The sequence below is a fragment of the Scyliorhinus torazame genome, chromosome 14 (genome assembly GCF_047496885.1).
Source record: "Scyliorhinus torazame isolate Kashiwa2021f chromosome 14, sScyTor2.1, whole genome shotgun sequence".
NCBI classification, from domain to species: domain Eukaryota; kingdom Metazoa; phylum Chordata; class Chondrichthyes; order Carcharhiniformes; family Scyliorhinidae; genus Scyliorhinus; species Scyliorhinus torazame.
This window is the reverse complement of record NC_092720.1, coordinates 176,409,882-176,422,902: the sequence shown is the minus strand read 5'-3', so window position 1 is coordinate 176,422,902 and position 13,021 is coordinate 176,409,882. Positions and strand designations below refer to the sequence as shown.

Here is a 13,021-nt window from a genome sequence, read left to right as displayed (position 1 = left end):
TGTTCAGCAACTTCACCCTGTCTGCTCTGCCTCAGAGCCATACTGTCTTTATTCCCTAGTTCTCCCTCAATGCTCTCACCTTCTGACCTATTGCTCCCTTGCCCACCCCCCTGCCATACTAGTTTAAACCCTCCCGTGTGACACTAGCAAACCTCGCAGCCAGGATATTTATGTCTCTCCAGTTTAGGTGCAACACGTCCTTCCTATATCGGTCACACCTGCCCCTGAAGTGCTCCCTGTGGTCCAGATAAGAGAAACCCTCCCTCCTACACCAGCTGTTTAGCCACGTGTTTAGTTGCTCTATCTTCCTATTTCTAGCCTCACTAGCATGTGGCACATGGAGTAATCCCGAGATTACAACCCTAGAGGTCCTGTCTTTTCACTTTCTGCCGAGCTCCCTGAACTCCTGCTGCAGGACCTCATGCCCCTTCCTGCCTATGTCGTTAGTACCAATATGTACAACGACCTCTGCCTGTTTGCCCTCCCCCTTCAGGATGCCCTCTACCCGTTCGGAGGCATCCTGGACCCTGGCACCAGAGAGACAAATTACCATCCCGGAGTCTCTTTCACGTCCACAGAATCGCCTATCTGTGCCACTGACTACCGAGTCCCCTATGACTTTTGCTCTTCTGCGCTTTGACCCTCCCTTCTGAACAGCAGAGCCAGCCGTGGTGCCACTTCTCTGGCTGCTGCTGTTATCCCCTGATAGGCTATCCCCCCCCCCCCGACAGTATCCAAAGGGGTATACCTGTTCGAGAGGGGGACAGCACAAGGGATTCCTGCACTCACTGCCTGCCCTTTCTGGTGGTCACCCATTTCTCTGCCTGCACCTTGGGTGTGACCACATTTATATACCTGCTATCTGTGACGCTTTCCGCCACCTGCATGCTCCTAAGTGCATCCAATTGATGCTCCAACCGAACCATGCGGTCTGTAAGGAGCTCCAGTTAGGTGCAGTTTCTGCAGATGAAGCCATCCGGGACTCTGGAAGCCTCCCGGGCCTGCCACATCTCACAGTCAGAGCACTGCACCCCTCTAACTGACATTGCGTCAATTAATTCGTAAATTAAAGTTAAATGTTAAAATTTGAAGAAAAAAAAGTTACTGTTCACTACCTGTTTCCTAGCAGTAGATTTATACTATAAATGTGAAGGCTTAATACAGTACTCTCCGATCTCTGGCTTAGATACCCCTCTAAATTATAATTAAGTAATTTACATGTTTAATTAGTTTCCCAATGCTTAATTTTTTAAATTTCTGAAGATTCCCAACCAGCCACTCAGGTCACAGCTTTTCTCTGATGTACTCACTTTCTTACCTTCTGAGGGTCTCATCTGCTCTCTGGTTCCCTCCCATTCCTGGTTACCTCACTGCCCCAAATTACCAAGTTTCCAATTCCCTCGCTGGATGTGTCTTACTCACTCAGGCTGTGTCTCTTTGACCTGCGCAACGCTTCTGTGGAGAGAGAACGGGGTCTGTGTTTCAAGCCAGATTAGCAGTTTCGCTGGATTGGCCATGATCAACATGCCGCGTTCAGGGTATTCCATGGAGGGACTTGGTCACGTCATCCCTTGCTGATTTTTTGGAATCCATTTCACCCTGTATCCCTTTCCTCTCATTCCAGAATATTGTCAGTGCAAACAAAATCTCTCTATTTCCACGATTGAATTCACCGCCGCCATACCAGTTGCACTTTAGAGCGCCTTTCATTCGACGTCTCACCCACTTTGATCCAAAGAGAAAAATCTAGTCCCCTTTCGTCCCACTATTGCTATTGGGGTGAATGTCTCTCTTTGGTAGGTCAAATTAACGTTGATTAATTCTTTGGATGTGAACTGACTGTTCAAAACCAGAATGACAGCATTTGGTGTGTTTAATATTGGAACCGGAGAAAAGGAATCAAATCAATGTGGCATGAAATATAAAAAACACCAAAGTGGGTGATTCGATCCAACAGAGGGACAAAGTATAAAAAACACTTCACACGGGGGTGGGATAACACGTCATCTCCGGGTGGGATCGAACCACCAACCCTTCGGTTAATAACCGAACGCGCTATCCGATTGCGCCACACAAACAACAAATGCTGCTTTTGCTCGAATAAGCAAGCCAAATTACGATGGAAACCATCTCACCTTGTCCATATCGCAACAGCAACTGCTGATGCACCAATCTGGAACAAAAACACAAACGGCTGGGCAATCTCAGCAGGTCTGACAGCATCTGTGGAGAGAGAACGGAGTCTGTGTTTCAAGCCAGGGTGACTGTGTAACAGAACGAAGAGTACACCATTATCCGTAGCCCTGTCAATAACGCGCCTCCGGCCTTTTTACATTCGATCCATTGTTGTATTTTGCGCTTCCCGATATTCGCAATGAAACTAGAATTAAACTGTATTTTCTGATGTGCAGTAAGGACTGTTTTCTTAGTTTCTAAATATCAGTTAATTTCTCGAACCATTCTAATCAAAGGAAATGTGTCTTGACTGTCGCTGATCAGTCGGGCAGCGCCCTTCGTTCTCCCCGGATTCTGTTTCTCGAAGTGTTTCCCAACATTCACAAAACTGGTGCTTGATGTTCGTGTGTCGCTTCGTTTCCGTTTTCTCCATTGCCAACTGGCTCTCTTTCCAGAAAATTGGCTCACTCATCCTCATTGGATCATGACCAGATGTCAGGAAATTCATTTATATGGATGGACGATCGAGACCAAGATTATTCTCCGCGTATACAGAAGGTTAAGTGGGTATTTGGTTGAGACACTTGTACATTTTGGGTTAATGGCAAAGGAAGATGCAGCAAATTAAGAGAGACTGTTTTCACTTCCAAACAGACCAGAGCCTGAGGAGTATGCTTGATGATAATAGTTAAAATAAAAAACCGGGAGCTGAAGAGATTCTCGCATTAACAACCGTTTTTACAAAAGAACAAAGAACAAAGAAATGTACAGCACAGGAACAGGCCCTTCGGCACTCCAAGCCCGTGCCGACCATGCTGCCCGACTAAACTACAATCTTCTACACTTCCTGGGTCCGTATCCTTCTATTCCCATCCTATTCATATATTTGTCAAGATGCCCCTTAAATGTCCCTATCGTCCGTGAATTCACTACCTCCTCCGGTAGCGGGTTCCAGGCACCCACTACCCTCTGCGTAAAAAGCTTGTCTCGTCCATCTACTCTAAACCTTGCCCCTCTCACCTTAAACCTATGTCCCCGAGTAATTGACCCCTCTACCCTGGGGAAAAGGCTCTGACTATCCACTCTGTCTATGCCCCTCATAATTTTGTATACCTCTATCAGGTCTCCCCTCAACCTCCTTCGTTCCAGTGAGAACAAATCGAGTTTATTCAATCGCTCCTCATAGCTAATGCCCTCCATACCAGGCAACATTTTGGTAAATCTCTTCTGCACCCTCTCTAAAGCCTCCACATCCTTCTGGTAGTGAGGCGACCAGAATTGAACACTATACTCCAAGTGTGGCCTAACTAAGGTTCTATACAGCTGCAACATGACTTGCCAATTCTTATACTCAATGCCCCGGCCAATGAAGGCAAGCATGCCGTATGCCTTCTTGACTACCTTCTCCACCTGTGTTGCCCCTTTCAATGACCTGTCGACCTGTACTCCTAGATCTCTTTGACTTTCAATACTCTTGAGGGTTCTACCATTCACTGTATATTCCCTACCTGCATTAGACCTTCCAAAATGCATTACCTCACATTTGTCCGGATTAAACTCCATCTGCCATCTCTCCGCCCAAGTCTCCAGACAATCTAAATCCTGCTGTATCCTCCGACAGTCCTTATCGCTATTCGCAATTCCACCAACCTTTGTGTCGTCTGCAAACTTACTAATCAGGCCAGTTACATTTTCCTCCAAATCATTTATATATACTACAAACAGCAAAGGTCCCAGCACTGATCCCTGTGGAACACCACTGGTCACAGCCCTCCACTTAGAAAAGCATCCCTCCATTGCTACTCTCTGCCTTCTATGGCCTCGCCAGTTCTGTATCCACCTTGCCAGCTCACCCCTGATCCCGTGTGACTTCACCTTTTGTACTAGTCTACCATGAGGTACCTTGTCAAAGGCCTTACTGAAGTCCATATAGACAACATCTACTGCCCTACCTGTACCAATCATCTTAGTGACCTCCTCGAAAAACTCTATCAAGTTAGTGAGACACTAAGTTGTCTCCCCTTCACAAAACCGTGCTGCCTCTCACTAATACATCCATTTGCTTCCAAATGGGAGTAGATCCTGTCTCGAAGAATTCTCTCCAGTAATTTCCCTAACACTGAAGTAAGGCTCACCGGCCTGTAGTTCCCGGGATTATCCTTGCTACCCTTCTTAAACAGAGGAACAACATTGGCTATTCTCCAGTCCTCCGGGACATCAAACTGTAGCAGAAGCATGCATTCAGCTGTGAACCCGTTTTAAAGAGTGCTTCGCACAGAGAATTCCTCATCTGTTCATTTAGGAAAAACACGTCAACTGACCATTGCCGTGACTTGGATTCGAACCGAGGGCAGAGTACTAACCACTATACGATCATGGCGCCACACGTTACCGCCGAGGCAAGCTACAACTGTTGATGCACTTAGTCATAATTGTTTGGAACCTATCATGGCCCATACTTTATGACTCTCGAATTACAACTTTCGTAGATACACAGTTTTGATGCCTTAACCTTGGTTCCATAATAATTTTCCTTTAACAAGGATATATGCACTTTAACCCAGGCTCATAAAAATAACAATGCTACCGCTGTAATATATAATACATAATAATTTCAATATTCGTCCCAAACATATGGCATTTGGACGTTCTCATGGTGTCTGCATCGGTTTTCTCCGCCTGCTCGAAGACCCTCCCACAGTACAAAGATGTGAAGGTTCGGTGGATTGGCCATGCTAAAGTGTGCCAGATTGTACATAGATTAGCAGTTTCGCTGGATTGGCAATGATCAACGTGCTGGATTACGGGTATTCTACGGTGGAGCTTGGTCACGTCGACCCCTGCTAATTAAAAAAAAAAACATTTCGTCCTGTATCCCTTTCCTCACATTCTTGAATATTGTCAGTGCAAACAAACTCTCTCTATTTCCACGATTGAACTTCTCCGCCCGCATACCTGTTGCACTTTGAAGCGTCTCCCATTCGCCGTCTCACCCTCTTGATCCAAAGAGAAAAATCTCGGGCCTTTCGTCCCACTGTTGCTATTGGGGTGAATGTCTCTCTTCGGTAGGTCAAATTAATATTGATTAATTCTTTGGATGTGAACTGATTGTTTAAAATCATAATGACAGCATTTGGCGTGTTTAATATTGGAACCGGAGGAAGGAAATCAAATCAGTGTGGCATGAAATATAAAAAGCACCAAGTGGGTGATTCGATCCCACAAAGGGACAAAGTCCAAAATACAATTCATCCGGGGGTGGGATAACACTTCGTTTCTGGGTGAAATCGAACCACCAAACTTTTGGTTAACTGCCGAACGCGCTAACCGATTGCGCCACAGAGACGACAAATGCTGCTTTGGCTCGAATAAAGAACCCAAATTATGATGGAAACAGTCTCCCCTTGTCCACTTCGTAACAGTAAATACTTGCTGATGCACCAAACTGGAACAAAAGCACAAAAGGCTGAGCAATCTCACCAGGTCTGACAGCATCTGTGGAGAGAGAACGGAGTCTGTTTTTGAAGCCAAGTTGACTGTGTCACAGAACGAAGAGTACCCCATTATCCGGAGCCCTGTCAATAACGCGCCTCCAGCCTTTTTACATTCGAGCCATTGTTGTATTTTCCGTTTCCCGATATTCGCAATAAAACTATAATTAAACTGTATTTTCTGATGTGCAGTAAGGACAGCGTTCTTAGTTTCTAAATATCAGTTAATTTCTCGAAACATTCTAATGAAAGAAAATGTGTCTTGACTTTCGCTGATCTGTCGTGCAGCGCTACGGAATCTGTTTCTCAAAGTGTTTCCCAACATTCACAAAACGGTTCCTTGATGTTCGTGTACCACTTCGTTTCCGTTTTCCCCATTACGAACTGTCATTATTTCCCAAAATTCTGCCCACTCCTCCTCATTGCATCATGACCAGATGTCAGGAAATTCATTTATATGGATGGACTATCGAGACCAAGATTATTCTCCGCGTATACAGAAGGTGCAGTGGGTATTTTGTTAAGACACTTGAACATTTTGCGTGAATGGCCAAAGAAAGCGATGCAGCAAATTGAGAGAGACTTCCTGCTTGATGATAATAGTTAAAATAAAAAACCGGGAGCTGAGGAGATTCTCGTATTCACAACCGTTTGAATTCTGGAGCATCAAGCAGGAGCAGAAGCATGCACTCTGCTGTGAACCCGTTTTAACGAGTCCTTCATACAGAGAATTCCTCATCCGTTCATTTGGGAAAAATATATCAACTTATCGCTGCCGTGACTCGGATTCGAACCGAAATTGGTTCGGCCACAACGCAGACTACTAACCAATACACGATCACGGCACCACACGTTCCGGCAAAGGCTCACCTGTAACTGTCGATGTACTTGATTATCAACGGTGTGGCATGCATCATGGCCAACAGTTCATGACTCTCTAATTACAACTTTAGTAGATACACAGTTTGGATGCCTTAACCTTGGTTCCATAATGATGTTCCTGCAACAAGGATATATACACTTTAAACCAGGCTCATAAAAATAACAATGCAATCGCTATAATCTATAATACACAACAATTTCGATATTCATCCCAAACATATGGTATTTGGACGTTCTCCCGGTGCCTGCATCGGTTTTCTCCGCCTGGTCGACGTCGCTCCCACAGTCCAAAGATATGAAGGTTCGGGTGGATTGGCCACGGCAACGTGTGCCAGATTGTCCATTGATTAGCAGTTTCGCTGGATTGGTCATGATCTCCGTGCCGGATTAGGGGTATTGTACGGAGGAACTTCGTCATTTCGACTCCTGCTGATTTTTCGAAACCATTTCACACTGTATCCCTTTCCTCTCATTCCTGAATATTGTCAGTGCAAACAAACTCTCTCTCTATTTCCACGATTGAACTTCTCCGCCCACATACCAATTGCACTTTGGAGCGCCTCTCAGTCGCAGCCTCACCCTCATTGATCCAAAGAGAAGAATCGAGGCCATTTTCATTCCACTGTTGCAATTAGGGTGAATATCTCTCCCTAGTCGTTCAAAGTAATATTGCTGAACTCTTTGGATGGGAACTGGCTGTTTAAAATCAAAATGATACCATTCGGCGTGTTTAATATTGGAACCGGAGTAAAGAAATCAAATCAATGTGGCATGAAATATAAAAAGCACCACGGTGGGTGATTCTTTCCCACAGAGGGACAAAGTCTCATAAACACTTCATCCATGGGGTGGGAAAACACTTCATCACTGGGTGGAATCAAACTGCCAACCTTTTAGTTAACAGCCGAACGCGCTAACCGATTGCGCCACAGAGATGACAACCTCTGCTTTTGCTCGGATTAACATATCAAATTCCGATGGAAACAGTCTCATCTTGTCCACATCGGAACAGCAAATTCTTGCTCTTGCACCAATCTGCAACAAAAACACAAAAGGCTGGGCAATCTCAGCCGGTCTGACAGCATCTGCGGAGAGAAAACTGAGTCTGTGTTTCAAGCCAGGGTGACTGTGTAACAGAACAAAGACTACACCATTATCCGTAGCCCTGTCAATAACGCGCCTCCAGACTTCTACATTCGAGCCATTGTTGTAATTTGCGCTTCACGATACTCGCGATGAAACTATAATTAAACTGTATTTTCTGATGTGCAGTAAGGACTGTTTTCTTAGTTTCTAAATATCAGTTAGTTTCTCGAATCATTCTAATCAAAGGAAATGTGTCTTGACTGTCGCTGATCAGTCGGGCAGCGCCCTTCGTTCTCCCCAGATTCTGTTTCTCGAAATGTTTCCCAACATTCACAAAACTGGTGCTTGATGTTCGTGTGTCGCTTCGTTTCCGTTTTCTCCATTGCCAACTGGCATTATTTCCCTAAATTCTGTCCGCTCCTCCTCATTGCATCATGACCAGATGTCAGGAAATGAATTTATATGGTGGGACTATCGAGACCAAGATTATTCTCCGGGTATACAGAAGGTTCAGTGGGTATTTGGTTGAGACACTTGAAAATTTTGGGTGAATGACCAAAGAAGCTGATGCAGCAAATTGAGAGAGACTGTTTTCACTTCCAAACAGACAAGAACCTGAGGAGTATGCTTGATGATAATAGTTAAAATAAAAAACAGGGAGCTGAAGACATTCTCGTATTCACAACCGTTTGAATTCTCGAGCATCAAACAAGCACTCAGCTGTGAACCCATTTTAAAGAGTCCTTACCTCAGAGAATTCTTCGTTAGTTCTTTTGAGAAAACCCCATCAACTTATTGCTGCCATGACTGGGATTCGAACCGAGTTTGCTGCAGCCACAACCATGAGTACGAAACACGGGACGATCACAGCGCCACGCGTATCCGCCGAGGCAGATGTGTAACTGTCGATAAGTCATAATTCCTCATCCGTTCATTTGGGAAAAACAGATCAACTTTTGTGGCGTGTACACTCTTTACTCCGGGGACATTAGGATGAGATTTCTAAATTCTTGGAAGTGCAGGGTCGGATTCGGACAAATCAGCATGGATTTAGTAAGGGGAGGCCGTGCCTGACAAACCTGTTAGAGTTCTTTGAAAAGATAACAAATAGGTTAGACCAAGGAGAGCCAATGGATGTTATCTATCTTGACTTCCAAAAGGCCTTTGATAAGGTACCTCACGGGAGACTGATGAGTAAAATAAGGGCCCATGGTGTTCGAGGCAAGGTACTAACATGGATTGACGATTGGCTGTCAGGCAGAAGGCAGAGAGTTGGGATAAAAGGTTCTTTTTCGGAATGGCAACCGGTGACGAGTTGTGTCCCACAGGGTTCAGTGTTGGGGCCACAGCAGTTCTCTTTATATCTTAACGATCTAGATGACGGGACTGGGGGCATTCTGGCTAAGTTTGCCGATGATACAAAGATAGGTGGAGGGGCAGGTAGTATGAAGGAGGTGGGGAGGCTGCAGAAAGATTTAGGCAGTTTAGGAGAGTGGTCCAAGAAATGGCTGATGAAATTCAACGTGGGCAAGTGCGAGGTCTTGCATTTTGGAAAAAGGTATAGAGGCATGGACTATTTTCGAAACGGTGACAAAATTCATAATGCTGAAGTGCAAAGGGACTTGGGAGTCCTAGTCCAGGATTCTCTAAAGGTAAACTTGCAGGTTGAGTCCGTAATTAAGAAAGCAAATGCAATGTTGCCATTCATCTCAAGAGGCTTGGAATATAAAAGCAGGGATGTACTCCTGAAGCTTTATAAAGCATTAGTTAGGCTCCATTTAGAATACTGTGAGCAATGTTGTGCCCCACACCTCATGAATGACATACTGGCACTGGAGCGGGTCCAGCGGAGATTCACATGGATGATCCCAGGAATAGTAGGCCTAACATACGATGAACGTCTGAGGATCCTGGGATTATATTCATTAGAGTTTAGGAGGTTGAGGGGAGATCTAATAGAAACTTACAAGATAATGAATGGCTTAGATAGGGTGGATGTAGGGAAGTTGTTTCTATTAGCAGGATAGACTAGGACCCGGGGGCACAGCCTTAGAATAAAAGGTAGTCACTTTAGAACAGAGATGAGGAGAAATGTCTTCAGCCAGAGAGTGGTGGGTCTGTGGAATTTATTGCCACAGAGGGCGGTGGAGGCCGGGACGTTGAGTGTCTTTAAGACAGAAGTTGATAAATTCTTGATTTCTCGAGGAATTAAGGGCTATGGAGAGAGAGCGGGTAAATGGAGTTGAAATCAGCCATGATTGAATGGTGGAGTGGACTCGATGGGCCGAATGGCCTTACTTCCACTCCTATGTCTTATGGTCTTATGGTCTTATGGACATTGCTTTCAATGCAGGCACACAGTTTCCCCATTTTAATGCACTATTAATGCAGGTTTTGCCTGACCGCTTAGCATCCAGTATTAAAACTAATAACATGGACTGGTCTGACAATTCCAAACCTCAAATGAAACGTGGGGTGAGACCTGTTACAAAGACACTTTGCCCAAAGTTAAATCCGAATTCATCCAATGTCCCTCTCAAAGAAGAGCTCCTTAAGGTCAGAACTCTCAGACAGATTAACGTTACTATCGCCCAGATTGCACGGACCCTCCTGAATTTGGTTACCACTGACAGGCTCCTTAGCCCTTCACTCCATACATGCAGGATTTCGACAGCGCTCCTCCGCATCGTCCTGCTGCCAAATATAATGTCACTTGCTCCAACTGTCAACGTACAGGCCACTACGCTAGGGATTGTCCAGCACCCCGACGACAAAGTAGATTTCAACCCTGTCGGCAGACACCCTTTACTACCTCTAACCCCTACTGACTAGCCAGATCGAACTTTCCGCTCCTCTGAACAGACCACTCTGACGAGCCCACCGCTACGATTTGCATAGAGGGCGTGTCTATCCCCTTCCTGATTGACACCGGCATGACTCATTCTACGCTAGACTGGACATTAATTCAGAAACAGTGCTTTCCCCTTTCTGATAAGCATGTGGAACTTGCTGGTTTCATGGGGGAAGGTGCTGTTTATCCGCTTACGAAGCCACTCTCTGTTCAATTTGAGGGCCAGGAATGTTGCATCCCTTTCACAGTTACCCGCGTCCTTGGAGTCAACCTGGTCGGACGTGACTTGCTGTGTCCCTTGCAGGTGGAAATTGTTTGCCTTGATAACGGCATTACTATATCAGCTATCCCGCAGGCCCAGCTTCGAAATTTTCCCCTTTTCACTACTCCACAGTGGTGGTCGGTTGATTTTTATCCCTCACACTTTTCAACTCCCTTAGATATTCCCGATCCACATGTCACTCTTTGCTACGATCATACAGGATGCTCACCTGATTTGGAGAGCATGTACCAAGACACCCTCGGTTCTCTAAAATCTGTATCATTTGTTGGCCTCGCTCAGGGAAAAGAAGGGTCTGCCTTTCTTGTCAATTTACCCCATGGCCTCTGGCATCAGTCGGGACTTGTGTCACCCCACGTGATCCTTTCTGTGAACGAAGGCTACAGTGCCAAGTCCTTGGGATTTCTGGCAGCTGCATTACGAGGACAAGCAGATCCTTTCTTTAATGGAAGTCAAATACTACCCGCAGGCACTTTACAATATTTTCAACGCCCATTTGTCCTCATTGGCACACTGCACCACCATCGTTCAGTCCAATCAACGACTTCTGAACTACCCGCAGATTTATGGGCGGCATCGAAACACGAAGTTGGTCTCACTAATGTCCCTCCCGTTGTTATTAAAGTTATACCCGGCATGCCCTTTCCCTCGATTTCACAGTACCCTTTGCGCCCCGAGGTTGAAGAAGGAGTCTTGGTCATGATTCAATCGTTGCTTCAACAGGGAATTGTGGTACCATGCCAATCGCCCTGTAACACCCCGATTCTTCCAGTTCCTAAGATAGCAAGACATCCGAATGGCGTTTGGTCCAAGACCTCTGACGTATTAATCAGATAGTGGAACCCTTACATCCTATTGTTCCAAACCCGGTGACAATCCTTAGTAATGTCCCACCACAGGCGGCTGTTTTCACCCTTGTTGATTTACAACATGCCTTTTTGCAATACCCCTCGCCCCTGAATCACAGTATTTGTTTGCCTTTACATTTAAGGGCAACCAATACACTTGGACTAGGCTCCAACAGGGCTTCATTCATTCTCCAACCCTTTTCTCACAAGCATTGCACTCCCAGTTAGCGACATTATCAACTCCTGGTGGCTCCACCATCATCCAATATGTTGATGACTTACTCCTTGCCAGCCCTGACTTCACCACTAACCAGCATGACACCGTTTACCTGCTCATCCGTCTCCATTCATGGGGTATGTGATCCCACCCACTAAAGTTCATAAAGGCCAACGGCAGGTCAAATGTTTGGGTGTCCTAATAAGTGCTACGGATCGCTCCCCTACTCAGGAACGCATTACTCCTTCACTGCAGACCCTATTTCCTACATCGCCCAAGCAGGTGCGAGCCATTTTTGGATTGGTGAACTTTTGCAGACAATGGATTGCGAATGTTACTGTCCATACTAAAGAGTTAACTCTGTACTCCTCTCAAAATGCTTCTCTTAAGTTTGAACTTCCTGATTCAGCAAAACAATCTTTGGTTACTCTGAAAAACGCCCTGGCAGCCGCCTCAGCGCCAGGACGACCTATGTATGACAGACCCTTTCAGTTGTACGGTAATGTTCTTGATGAATATGCCACTAGTGTTCTAACACAAGAACACGGTGGCCGGCGTCGCCCGGTCGCCTACTATTCTACGAAATTGGACCCTGTAGCTTGCAGTCTACCTCCCTGCACCCAAATTATTATGGCTGTCCATTTGTTAGCTCAGGCAGCCTCTAATCTGACCCTTTACCAGCCAGTACAAGTGCATACCTCACACTCTATTGTGGCTCTCCTAACGTCTCAGCAAACCCAGCATCTGACTGAAGCCCGCTTGAGCCGCTATGAGGTTTCACTATTGCAAAACCTTTACCTCTCTTTTCATTACTGTTCGACCTTAAATCCTGCTGTGTTCCTCGAACAGCCCCCCGATAACCTTGTGGACCCGCCACACGATTGTTTGCTTCGGAATCACTTCCTTACCGCGCGTCGCCCGGATTTAACGGACCGGCCTATTGATAATCCAGATCTAACTTTTTATGTTAATGGCAGTTCCTCCATTTCTCTCACTGGCATCCCACAGTCGGGATATGCCGTGGTAACCGACACTGACGTGCAGGAAGCAGCAGCCTTCGAGACCCCTGTCTCCGCACAAGCTATTTGCCCGTATTCAAGCATGTATTTTGGCCACATGTAAAAGTACTAATGTTTACACTGATTCTAGGAATGCCTTTGGCGTGACGCACGCTTTCGGTCGCCTCTGGCA

The 13,021-nt window shown here is 45.7% G+C and overlaps 1 non-coding gene across 1 annotated transcript; it reads right to left on the bottom strand.

Moving 5' to 3' along the window:
- Positions 1-2,004: 2,004 nt before the first annotated feature.
- trnan-auu (transfer RNA asparagine (anticodon AUU)) lies at positions 2,005-2,078 on the bottom strand. Its single transcript has one exon. It is a non-coding gene; the product is annotated as a tRNA-Asn (tRNA).
- Positions 2,079-13,021: the final 10,943 nt, after the last annotated feature.